The sequence below is a fragment of the Leptidea sinapis genome, chromosome 16 (genome assembly GCF_905404315.1).
Source record: "Leptidea sinapis chromosome 16, ilLepSina1.1, whole genome shotgun sequence".
Classification (NCBI taxonomy): domain Eukaryota; kingdom Metazoa; phylum Arthropoda; class Insecta; order Lepidoptera; family Pieridae; genus Leptidea; species Leptidea sinapis.
Genome location: NC_066280.1, coordinates 2,606,598 through 2,621,118, shown reverse-complemented (window position 1 = coordinate 2,621,118; position 14,521 = coordinate 2,606,598). Strand labels below are relative to the sequence as shown.

At 31.8% G+C, this 14,521-nt stretch overlaps 1 protein-coding gene across 1 annotated transcript in view; it reads right to left on the bottom strand.

The window, feature by feature from the left end:
* LOC126968590 (hemicentin-1-like) overlaps positions 1-13,802 on the bottom strand; it is a 199,962-nt gene extending 186,160 nt beyond the window's left edge. The window contains exon 1 of the mRNA XM_050813599.1: positions 13,593-13,802. The gene's annotated coding sequence lies outside the window, so the exon portion shown is untranslated. The remainder of the gene's footprint in view (positions 1-13,592) is intronic.
* Between the last annotated feature and the right edge of the window lie 719 nt (positions 13,803-14,521).

Genomic DNA, 14,521 nt, shown 5'->3' with positions numbered 1-14,521 from the left:
GCTTTCACGAAATAAGCATTTATTTTTTAATGTTAAATGTTCGTTCATATATATGGAACGAGAACTGCATGTGAAACCTAGTTGTTCAGTGTTAAGGCCTTTAGACATACGGAATGCACTAAGTATATTGTCTCTAGTCACACGCGATGATAACTTGACAATTATATTTTTCGGACGAATGTTATCTTCATTGCGGGCATGAGGAACACGATGTATCGAAAATATACTTTTAGGATCTATATTAAATTTGATAGCGGTTCCAACAGATTCAATTATGGATAATAAGTTTTCACCTCGCTTCTCGGGAACATTGCAAAGTTCAATGTTACATTGCCGTGATTGTTGCTCCATTGAATCTATTTTATCCTGTAAAAACTGTACTTGTCCTGATAGATTGTTTAAGGCAGATTCATTAGAACATTTTTTCAACTCAGTATGATCATTATGTAGAAATTCCAATGACTCTTTTAAAGACAATATATCCTTTTCCATGCATTCTTGTTTCGAGTTCAAATCAGAAATATGACTACGTAAGCTAGAATTTTCTGCACTTATTTCATTGAGTTCTTTTCGTATCTCTCTGGTTATTGTGTTTAAATTTATTAATTCATTTTTCACTAGTGAGTTGATGTTATCATTGATTTTTAATATATTTTCTGAAAGTTCAGAGCGTAGATCAGACAACATACTACTCATTTTGTTTGAGATTAATTCCTCGAATTTCTCAAAGGAAAAAGAATGCTCATTTTCAGTCCTTTTTCTTTTTCTTAATGTAATTTTTGATGTACTCGACTCTTCTGACGCACTTAGGTCGGGATTTGAATGGTACAGTTTTTCTGGTGTGCGAAGCATGTTTTTCTTTTCCTCTTGTAGAAGTGTATCTTGATAGAGAGAGATAGATTATACAGTACTTACACTGCTAATTTACAATGACACTGCACAAATGACTGAGACTTCACACAAAAATGATACTTATTCAATCTATTTGGATTAAAACTAGTAACACGACCGATACCTAACAGCTCGTACGAGAGACTTGAGAGACTTTAAGATAATATAAAGTACACTTTTCTTATTAGTCGTGTGTCAACTGTCAATTGCCGAACCAAAACGGAACTGAATGAATGTTTTACATTGATGCTTAATGACCAAGAATATTTTAAACTACTCGAGTAAATGCGACAATGTTTGTATATATTATGACTGCCTAAGCCTCCACCGTCTGTCAGGAAATTATGATACAGTAAGATTGAAAATAAAAGCGAATATATTGTTATTGTAACAGATTACAATTGACAAGGCATAAGCGGTCAGCCACGTTTGGAATCACTTATTAGTATTTTGAATCTAATATATAAAATTCTCGTGTCATGGTGTTAAACTTTGAACTCCTCCGAAATGGCTTGACCGATTCTCATGATATTTTGAGTGCATATTGGGTAGGTCTGAGAATCGGACAACATCTATTTTTCATCGCCCTAAATTTTAAGGGTGGTCCACACGAATTTTTTTTTGTATTTTTTTTTTTACATTTTTTTTAATATGTTTGATTATGAGTCAGCATTAAAAAATACATACAACTTCAAATTTTCACGCATCTACGATCAACAGGTAATTTTTGTATCGCGATTTTAATATCGGCAATACAACGTTTGCTGGGTCAGCTAGTATATATATAATATGTAGCTAGACTTTTTATTTATGTACTAATGTTTGTTTATAAATTATTTACATATGAATTAATAATTAATAACGCTATTTATATAAATAATAATAAAATAAAACTTAAATAATCTAACAAAATAAATTAATTACAAATAGAAAATATCATTAAGATCCAATATACTCTTTATATAGTAAGACTATATAAATAGTATACCAAATTATATCTAGATAGCCACAGAATAGCAAAATGGTACAGAATCTTTGCTAACAAAAAAAGAAAGTTATAACTTATTTTATAAAACAATAATATCACTTGGGTTAGCCACAATGTAAATCTGTCACAGCTTCATTGAGCGGCCGGTTGGGATTATTTTTATTTCTCAAGCAAGATTTATTTCTCTTAGATTAGCATTCCTCTTATTTATGCTAATGTAATTTTAATGGCGGAACGTTTTCGGCTAATTTCATTTAGACGAAAAAGTCGCGGGGTCTGTTTTAAATCTTCTAAGACGATTAGTTGACGATTGTGCCATCATTAAGATTGAATTAACGGTTTTTATAGCAATAATTACGTACAAAGGTTATATTAAATGATTGTGGAGCTGAAAAGTGCCTTAAAGCTAGCTTATTAGGTCGGTAAAATCTAATTAGCTGTAATCGCTTAATCCTTCAACTTAAGGATTTCTTGTGTGGGGAGAAATATAAATATTATTCCGGTACGGTAATGAACCATTCGTGAAAGGAATAAAGGGAGATGCGTGTTTTGGCTTCTGAAAATAAAATAAAATTAGAAACCGCTGCGAGGATACTATTAATCTATAATATATCAAATTCTCGTGTCATGGTGTTAAACTTTGAACTCCTCCGAAACGGCTTGACCGATTCTCATCAAATTTTGGGTGCATATTGGGTAGGTCTGAGAATCGGACAACATCTATTTTTCATCCCCCTAAATGTTAAGGGTGGTCCACACGATTTTTTTTTTGGCATTTTTTTTTATGTTTGATTATGAGTCAGCATTAAAAAATACATACAACTTGGAATTTTGAACCATCTACGATCAACAGTTACTTTTGCATCGCGATTTTAATATCGGCAATACAACGTTTGCTGGGTCAACTTATAACTAGTATAATATATTTATTTGACTTGAATCAACTTCGAATATTTATTACATAAATTATTTTCTTAAAAATTTTACTAATAAATTAAGAAGTCAGCTGAGTGTCTTTCTTTTCTTCTCAGGTCTGATGCATAAATTTTCGAATGGGTGGTAGTTTTTCACGTTGAATAAGTGATTTAAAATCCTATATTTAAATAGTTCAAATTTCTTATGTTTATGAATAAATGTTTACTTCTTGATTGTAATAAGACAATATTTATATTATTATAAGAATTGTATCTCAATTTTCATTCGAAATTTGTGGCCAAAATAAAAAAAATGTAATATTCATATTAGTTACTTTATAAATAGTTATGCTTCCAACTATTTATTTACTTTGCTATGGTAAAGTTTAACTCATGTCGTATGGTGAGTACTCACCATTTAATTTTGACGACCATACAGCGCAGTGGCTAGTAATTCTGTCTACTGAGCTAGAGGTCACAGGTTCGAATCCCGTTCGTTCGATGTTTTTTTCCGAGTCATGGATGTTTAAATGTATTTATGTATGTTTAATTAAGCATACACAATACATTAAATACGATAGTATTAAATATCAAAAGCTCAGTTAAAAGAGTGCTCGCACGGAACGCGAGAGGTTGCAGGTTTGAGTCCCGCATCATTCATAAATTTTGTTTTCACGTTTAATATTTTATGTAATGAATCCCAAAATTGAGTTTTTTTTTAAAAATACTAGGTCACTGAGTCTTAACGTCTAAAATCAACGAGCATATTTACAGTGCCGCTCCGATTTTTGTGTTTTTCAAGAATCTAGAGCAGAACTGAATGTAATGGGCAGGTTGTATTACTTACCGTTAGGTAAACGTCTTGTCCCTGGTCATCGTTGATTTTCTTATAAAAACAGATGTGTTGAAATTCTTTGAGATGTAAATACGTTCTACCAACGTTACATCGGTTCCGAAGCAAAAGACACAAGGAAATGATAAATTACATCGTCCACGTTAACACAATATTATACCAAATGATTTAAGTTTTCTTTAGTGTTAATTCCGCCAATATTTGTATTTAAAACAATTCGACACGTGTTTCGCCTCTACACGAGGCATCCTCAGGACGTGTTGTCTCGCCAAAGTCTGGCACGTGCCAGTCTTAACATTTAACACTAAAGAAAACTTAAATCATTTGTATAATAATGGATTTCCGCAAAGTAACGCCTACTTCAATAAATTTACATAATATTATGTTCATAAAATGAAGACTACATACAGAATTATTCTGCATGAAACTGAAGAAGAATCTTTTAATTTGGATCATAAATCTCACCGTAATAGGTGTATAACTACATACATAAAAAAAAATCCAATCGAATTGAGACACTCCTCCTTTTTGAAGTTGGTTAAAAATATAATGCTTTAAGTTGAGTTAGTGAGAGTAAGCTACAAGTATTTAAAGTATTTGGGGTAGCATAGTTTAAAAACTTTGATAATTTATACGACTAGAGAGACTCTGACAGCTGTGTAGCAAGTCGAAAAAATTAACCTCAATGTTCAGCAACGCACGCACACTAATACAAAGTGACATAAATATCGTGAGTGTAAGACGTAGCTTGTCATGCACACTAAAGTAATAAACTTGGCCTGCGTTCCCTACAAGCAAGAGGCTCTACTTATTTGCTAAAAATTATCTAAATTTATAAACTTATCAACGTATAGAAGAGCAAGATAGAATTATATTAGTGACAGTGTACCTTTAAAAAAAAGCGCATACAATTTTCGAAAAGGGTGATAACACTTCTGTGATTTATCTAGTGCTGTAATGTGGGCGGCGGTGATCACTTATCATAATGTGGGTCACATCTATGCTACTTTGCATAACTTTTTACACAAAAATATTATAGAACATAAGTATTACTTTGAATTTTTTAAATTTGGATTGTTTATGGTAGTAATATTAACAGTTTAAATGTCCAACAGTGAAACTATTGTAGTGTGTGAGATAAAATTAGCTGACAGACAGATAGCTAGACGGACGTTAGAGCCACTATAAAATATGGTTCCCGTTGGTATCCTTTCAGGTAGAAATGGAACTATTAAATAATATAACGCAAGTAATAATTATAACTGTTTTTACATTAGATATTTTGCGTAAAAGTTACATTTTTATTTTAGCTAACTCGACGTTTCAAGACCTTGCCAAATCTCGTTTTCAGGGGGACTGAGAAAACGGATGAATGGAAATGTCTTAAAACTTCGAGTTAACTAAAATATAAATGTAAGTTTTACGCAAAAATCTAATGTAAATACAATTACACAAGTTTTAATCCATTAACCAGTGGGAGGCTCCTTTGCACAGGAAGCCGGCTAGATTATGGGTACCACAACGGCGCCTATTTCTGCCGTGAAGCAGTAATGTGTAAGCATTACTGTGTTTCGGTCTGAAGGGCGCCGTAGCTAGTGAAATTACTGGGCAAATGAGGCTTAACAGCTTATGTCTCAAGGTGACGAGCGCAATTGTAGTGCCGCTCAGAATTTTTGGGTTTTTTGAGAATCCTGAGCGGCACTGCATTGTAATGCGCAGGACGCATCAATTACCATCAGCTGACCGTCCTGCTCGTCTCGTCCCTTATTTTCATAAAAAAAAAAAAAAGTGTTTTATTTAAATGTGTAACATTCGCGATAGTCATAGAAAATACAAAAGGAACTCTAAATAATATACTTTTTAAGTTTCATGCATGTAACTAGGAATGCCTTATTTGAAATTTCTTGAATGATTTCAGAAAGATATAACAAGTGATTTTCGATTGAATGGTAATACTTGAATTCTAGGCCAACACGAAGCAGTATCAGGAAATTCGTTTGAAGAAAATTCGCTTTACGATACTGGAATCGGGCGTTCCAAAACGAATAAACATTGGCGTGGGTTGTATACTTCTACCTGTAATTGTTTGTCGAGCGCTACTCACGATTTACGACAGAATTTGAATTTTATGAAGCATACAAAACATTTGCATATTTTACATGAATACGAAAAGAGACTTTATTGATTGTTTCGTATTTTTGAAATTGTAAGGTCTACTTAGAAAATAATTGGTATACAATTGTTAAATAAAGGCAATTAAATTGCCATAGATCATATTTTATGCGTCTAGATAGACATGTGAAAACATCGAAAAAACATATGTTTAGAACTAACTTCTATTTTGTGCACACTAACACAAATTGTGAGTGTAAGACGTAGCTTGTCACACACACTAAACTAACATTCCTGGCCTGTTTTTATCGGTTATCTAACAGCAAGAGACTCTATCTAATCATACGACATTGTGGATATATTAACTAAAGAAATTTTAGTGTAAAATTATTATATTATTTTAAGTAGCACGTCAATCAAACTCGTTTTGGTGAAACGTTTAAATTTGCATCAATAGATGTATATATCATTTAGACTTGGTAATCTCATATACAATGTATGGAATTACAAAGTTATTTATGCATTTGATGTATCTAGAAAACTGGACCGATATTGCAAAATATTTTAGTCTTTCCTTAATTTATACACTAAGCACTAATCTTATTCTAAATTTAAAGCTTCCATGTTTGGTAGAAGTAACTTAAACTTTTGATGATCAGTCAGTCAGTCAGTGAGTGTAAAATTTTGACTAGTTATAGTTCTTAAAGTACTGGTTGAAATCGAATGAAATTTAAAATATACCGTGTTTAAAATTAAACTTAACTTAAAATTCAGGTTTTTAATCATATCCACAACGAATTTATAGGGTGTCGAAAACTGCTTCGAGAAAAGGATGGTACGGCCATGCGGCTTGTTTTTGCTCGACATGGGAGGTGCACTACAATGCCCCCAGATATAATTCAAAATAAATGTGAAAAACATTATGATTAAAAGACTCGATTTCTTCTTACGGATATGGATATTTTTAACTATCTAGTGACCTTAGTAAGGTCATAACGCAAAAGCTATGTTACTATTTGGTCATCTGTGCTTGACGTTTTGAAGAAGGTAATGTATGTGAAAATTTTCGTAAGATAATTGTATACATGTCATGCTAGTAAAAATGATATACATATAAATAAAATTGGAATGTATGTTTTGTAATATTGAAATAAACCTTTTATTACTACATGTATATATATAAATATACACGAAAGTATTTTTTTTTTACAAATTTTTTGTTGTTTTTTAGCTGATGTAATAAGGAGTAATTTAGAGTACGTTTATTTTAGAAAAAATATTTTATTTTAGAAAAATAAAGTAATGTTACAATGTCCGAGAAACAGTCTTACTCTAAAAATAATTTATTTGGCAAAACAACGTTTGCCGGGTCAGCTAGTAATATAATATAAAAAGTTAACACTGCCCTCATCTTAACAATATTCATTGTACATAATTCGAGTTTACGTAGTATCCAACTGTTTTTATTGATTTACAAAGCCGTGTCCGAAGCTTAATAGCTGTTAAACGCGCCGTCGGCTGATTGACGACTATTAGTAATATACATAGGAATGAACACGGCATTTGTGTATATATATGTCGATTGTAAGAATTAATGTACAGTGCTTATTGCATATACAATTAATTTGTGCAATAAAACGGATACAGTATTACTCAGAATTAATTTATTACGAGAATGTCTTGTGGTTATGTAATTATGTTGTATAGTATACAACGTTTGCTGACCCAGCAAATGTTGTATTGCCATAATAGTATCATCATCAACTATAGTTTATCTATCAACTATAGGTAGCTAAAATTAAGTTTGTTTTTTTAACTCCTGAGAAAGTTAGATAGATACAAAGATTCTAATTAGTAATTCATTTTTAACTATTCTTTCAATTTGATTTCTAAACGACGGGGGACACATCAAAGGAAAGACAAAATTGTTGGTTTTTTTTTTTAATTCCGAATATTTTCATATTTATTCACCTTTTAAACCTTCTCTGGACTTCCACAAATAATCCAAGACCAAAATTAGCCAAATCGGTCCAGCCGTTCTCGAGTTTTAGCGAGACTAACGAACAGCAACTCAATTTTATATATATAGAAAAATGACAAAATAGGGGACATTTAACACATAAATTATCTTAATCTTGTAAACAAAATATATTCTGTCTTTTTGTATTTTTACGTTCAAGCCGGAATAATAATTAAACAGCAAGTTACTACGTTACAAATTTAATTTATTCATTATTATTTGTGCCTACCGTGTTATGACAATAAGAGACGAGACGAACAGGACGTTCAGCTGATGGTAAATGATAATGATGACGCCCTGCCCATTACAATCCATCGCCACTCAAGAATAACAATGATTGAAAAACGCAATGATTCTGAACGGCACTACAACTGCGCTCGTCACCTTAAGACATAAGATGTCTAGTCTCATTTGCCCAGTTATTTCACTAGCTACGCCGCCCGTCAGACAGAAACACAATAATGCTTACACATTACTGCTTCACGGCAGGAAAAGACGCCGTTGTGTTACACGTAATGTAGCCAGCATGCGGTGCAAAGGAGCCTCCCACTGGTAAAATATATTTTATTTTATTCATAATTTTCTGTTCATTCCGTGTTTTACGCAATGATAGAAAAGGTAATATTGTAACTATCGATATTGATGCGACTTTAGTCTTTATTAAGGCTTAAGCCCGATATTACCATATTATCGCCAGATGAAAATATATCGTCATATCCTTGAGATATTTATTAGAAAGTGTTTTTGATTTTTGATCATTCGTAGTTGTGTTAGAGCATTTTGATACGATTAAAATTCGGAATCAAAACTCTTTTATTACAAATAATCTTATGCAAAACTTTGCTCTTAGCCGAAAGGCCGAGAAGCAATCGGATGATGATTATGAGATAATAATAATATTGACACACTTTTACACAAATTATCTTGCCCCTATTTAATACAATATACTTACTTAAACATACATAAATACATATGCACATCCATGACTCGGAAATAAACATCCATATTCATTATATAAATAAATAATAGTTAAAAAAATATATATTTTATTGTAAAAAAAGCGTGGGGTGCTTTTTAAGATATTATTAAAATAATAATTCTTCTACACCCCACGCTTTTTTTTACAATAAAATATATATTTTTTACATTATTTTCAATTTAAATTTATTTTATATTTCTTATTTGAATTTTATATAAAGCGTGCTTTTTAGTTTTTTTTTTAACTATTATTTATTTTTCATTTTTTAGTCAAATTAGTGTAATGTCATCGGTCCTCGATAAATCTACAAAGTTTGAACGAAATCTAGCCGTTTAAAGTGGGTCAAAATCGCGCCCAAAGAAGTCGGTCACAAACATACAGGTGAAGCTAATATAAAGCGTATAATGATTGCATCTACCGGGATTCGAACCCGGGAATTCCACCTTAGTAATCAAGGTCACTAAACATTCGGCTATCCGGGTTGTCATGGCTAATTGACTAGATGAGTTGCCTAGGATAATAACGCAGACGAATTCCAGTATAAATTGAAATATTAAAAGAGAAAATGATGTATTAAATAATAAATTATTGGTCTCATGTGTCGCCTCTCATAACTTTTTAGGTAAACAAGTTGAAATTAATATTTAATACTTGTGTGTGCAGTTGCTTAGAAATTAATGCTCCTGAGTAAATACGACAAAGTGATCGGGCCTTTTTACCTTCTCATTTTATATGGAAGGAGGAGGACAAATAAGCAAACGGGTCACCTGATGGTAAGTGATCACCACATCCTATACTCTCTTGTAACACCAGAGGAATCGCAAGACCTTATAAAGCATCGAATAACGTACGTATGAATTCGAAAGCAGAAAATACATCGGTACGTGGCGGGTGAGGATCGGCAAAGGGACTCCCTGGTGAAACTATTTCGTCACCGAATCTAACATAAAATCATTAACATAGAATCATTAAAGAAGGTGAAATAAGTAGCATTATTGTTGTGATATTTCAAATTTGTGAGCGAGAAAGCACTCGTCTTAAGCGTTCAATTTATATTACTAGCAAATTGCACAATGTACTCGTTGATAATTATTTATTTTTAAAGATTTTATAGCTTATTATGTTTTAGAAGTGGTGTATAATACCCACAATAATTTCATCTGCTTTATTTCTGTGACTTACGTGATGATAGGGCTAGCCCACCCAGCTAACTCTACTTCACCCAGGCAATCGTATTATTCTGTTAGGTATATGATGCATACTTGTATCGCATGTTGCAGACGGCATCAATTATTTCTTAGCAATTATTAGATTACGAATAGAAACCTTTTGGTCGCGTATAGGCTCCTCTAGCAACAACATTATTGATACATTTTCCCATCCCATTCTTAAATATTGATTAGCTGTGCATAGTAATTAGAAACATCTAGATATCATTCTTGAATATCTGTTGTAATTCTTATGTAATTGTAATAGTTGTATTTGTGTTTTTGTAAGATTATGCAGTACGGGTTTGTATCTTAAATAAACATTTATTATTATTATTTAATATATGGTACGTTTTATTTTCAGTTACAGAAAACACAGCGTGCCTTCTTCAAAACAATACACTCTTCAAAAAACATATAGGTACAAATGTCACTAAAACTTCTGCTATTAAAATCTAAAAGTTAGTAGTCATGCATATGCAAAACTAAAGTAAGGTGATCGAATTTGTGAAAGTTTGCCTCTTTGTTCTAACTAGTTCAAATAAATGTTACTTTAGAATTTATAGCACGAGGAGATCGATTGCAAAACTCATCACCTAGGTAGTTATATGAGTACAGAAGTTATTTAACTGTTTGCTGGTGTTATTAATAATATGATTATAAAACTACTTTCTACAATTAAATAAACTTTTAATATTCTTGTTATCTTTATTGTTTTAACATTCACTTTACGTAAATCTAGCTTATAATTTAACTTCTTTTATTTTTGTTGATCAGTTTTATTATATTTATACGATTTTTAAAAGCGGAATTTGAGTTATTTGCTAATTTTTCTCTAGAAGAGCTGTTCAATACGAATTTAGCTTCAAAACATTCTTCAGGATTCAAAAGAATTTGAAGGGTTTTATTTAAAATTGCATCATTACAGAACTAATCTAATCAAAGAAGTTTTCACCATCTTCAAGACTAAGATTTACTCTAAAATTTGAATATTGTTTTGTATCACAGCACAGACCTATGACCCTAAAGTTTTTTATTACTTTGGTTTTATATCTTATCCAGTCTGATAAAAAATACTATCGACACATTGTAAAAAGGTATCTTTTAATCAATATTGATTTTGATGGTCTTTGAGACGAAAAAAGAAGCAAAGAAATTATAGTATAAAAAGCTGATATATTTTTAAATACATATCGCTACTATTTGTATGTAATTCAATATGGTTGGTACTTGGTGCTATAAATATACCATTTTTAATACCTGTCATTACTTTTTATTTAACTCAACATCGCTTCCTATTTTACTAACAACTTAGAATCATTGAATTGCTTAGCTTATTATTATAATTGGTAATTAACTCTTAAACTCAACAGATTATGGACTTAGTATTCTCCTATCAAATCCAGTCACATTAGCTTCTTTTCATTTCTATTCGATATCTTCAATTATTCCTGCAATTGCGTGGAAAAAAATATTTTTCCGATAAGACCTTTACTCATTAGACTTTTGGCCCTAAAAACATCTAAACCATGCTGTACTTGTTAACCTATCTGATATAAAATAAGAAAATCACAGTCACATTAAGGCGTCCCAGTTTCTTTGCTGCGGGAAACATTTTCCCTGAACGAACTCAAAGATTTGTGTCATTTTCAACCGCAATAGGCAAAGGCTGTAAGTTCAGTCCACGCTAACTGCCTTTCTTATCTGCACCCTCTATCATTCATAGAGTTTGAGAAAGATGCCGTTTTCCAACGCTTGTGAAATATGACTTCTGTTATACTTACAAGAGTTTTTATCTTTGTCAGAAATTACACGAATGAAAATATTACTCGATAACTGTTTAAATAATTATTTGCTTTTAATAAAATTATAAGTTGTTGTAATATGAAAATAACAGCTCTTACCATGTCGCGTTTCTTACACAAGAAAACTAATTCATTTTTTTGGTTCAATCTCTCTGTGTATATATTATATGTCCTGGCGAACGAACTAAGTCTAGATTAAAATTAATGAATTTACAAACTTAATCGAATTCAATAGTCAGATTTACAAGTAAACGAAATACGCGATTGATTTACAGTACGTTATAAGAATAGCTTCAATTCAATTCCTTTCGTTTTCGAGTTTCAATCGTGTACCATTTTTTATCAGTAGTAACTTGGTACAGGATGTTCGGTTGATTATTGGTACCACAACGGCGTCTTTTTCTGTCGTGAAGCAGTAATGTGTAACCATTATTGTGTTTCGGTCTGAAGCGCTCCGCAGCTAGTGAAATTACTGGGCAAATGAGACTTAACATCTTATGTCTCAAGGCAACGAAAGTAATTGGAGTGCCGTTCAGAATTTTTGGGTTTTGCAAGCATCCTAACTGCATTGTTACGAGCAGGGCGTATCATTTATGAAAATAAGGGATGAGACGAGCAGGACTTTCAGCTGACGGTGATTGATACGCCCTACCCATTACAATGCAGTGCCGCTCAGGATTCTTGAAAAACCCAAAAATTCTAAGCGGCACTACATCTGCGCTCGACACCTTGAGACATAAGATGTTAAGTCTCATTTGCCCAGTAATTTCACTAGCCATGGCACCCTTCAGAAAGAAACACAGTAATGCTTACACATTAAGGCTTCACGGCAGAAATAGGCGCCGTTGTGGTACACATAATCTAGTCGGCATCGTTGTATTGCCATCATAGTATCATCATGAACTGTAGTTAATCTATCAACTATAGGTAGCTAAAATTAAGTTTGTTTTTTTAACTCCTGAGAAAGTTAGACAGATACAAAGGTTCTTATTAGTTATTCATTTTAAACTATTCTTTCAATTTAATTACTGAACGACGGGGACACATAAAAGGAAAAACAAAATTGTTTAATTAATTAATTGTAAAAGAAAAAACCTTTTAAACCTTCTCTGGACTTCCACAAATAATTATTTTATAATTATTTATTACTTGTCGCTTGAAAATTCATCTTCATAATGGACTTTTAATAGTCTCCGGTAATTTGTAATAAATCTTTAAGGACATACGTTAATAATTTAAATAATTAAGTTATTTGAGATCTTTATTTTACTATAGAGGGCCCGGCTATTTCAAAGTATTGTAATCAAGTGGTTCAATCAAAAATATATGAAGTACAATTTGTGATAAATCAAAAGTTTTCTCTTGTTAACTGGCGGTGTAATTACCGCCGCTTTCGGAAAGAAAGTCTTGCGCTTTTGGAAGGTTCTCATGCATAGTATTAAGTATTAATAGTGCAAGAAAGTTAATTAAGTATTATAACATCTATATAACAATAATTCAGGCGTCATTGTAAACATTTTATCGAATCTAGTATTAGGAAAATGCTGTGGACAGAAACAAAATTAGTGTAAGAATTTTTATTAAAAAGTATTTTATGGTATAATTAATAGTCTAATAATTTATAAATGGCAGTCTTGTGCAATAGTGCCAACGATAAAATTACTAGATTATACAATAATCATAAGTACTAGATTTTTTGCAAAAAAAATATTTATATTAATAACAATTGAACTTCTGTTAAATTAAACTCAATATCAACAACAAAAGTTTTCCAAATACATATACATAAAAACGTTAACCAAATATTTATCTAAGTACTTACATTACAACACATATTCAAAAAAGTAAACTTTTAAAATATTTTGTACGAAACATCCATTGCTTTAAAAACATCCTAGGTGTCAAGAGCAGGTCAAATTTATTAAATGAAGTTTTAACAAAACACAGATCACATAAAATTAATCACGTCATTATATTTTAGTATGTCGTATCGCGACTCTCTCGATAGAGTTCGACATCAGGGAAACGAACATTCACGCTGAAAGTCGAACGAATACTGAAATACGTTGGAGGATATTTTCCAAAGGTAAGCGATTCGCCCCTTCTCGTCCAACATCGGCTACTTTCGCCGCACCCCTCTCGACTCGATATATTGTTGAAAGAATTTCATATTTCAGGAATAAGAACATTTCTTATTGAAAGGCATTTCTTAATACATTGAAAGGAAATCGAGACAGCCTGAAAGCAACATCATTCAAATAGCTTGTATTTACGTTCGCAGTCCGAAGAAAACAGGAAAATTTTAACTCCATTGAATTTAAATTTCTATTGAAGTAAGACGTTGTTGGTATTCAAAGGCCATAATATTTTCCACTTAACATTTTATTAAGTTATTATTTTATAATTATGTTTATATTTACAATAAATAATTAAATAATATAATTAATTATTTTATTCAGTTAAGTACTTCTTCTTCTTCTACTTATTATATATATGATACATAATACATTTAATTATATGATACATAAAATTAGTTAGATATGATAAGACCAGTGGGAGGCTCCCTTGCCCAGGATGCCGGCTAGATTATGAGTACCACAACGGAGCGTATTTCTGCTCTGAAGGAGTAGAGTGTAAGCATTACTGTGTTTCGGTCTGAAGGGCGCCGTAGCTAGTGAAGTTACTGGGCAAACGATACTTAACATCTTACGTCTCAAGGTGACGAGCGCAGTTGTAGTGTCACTCAGTTTT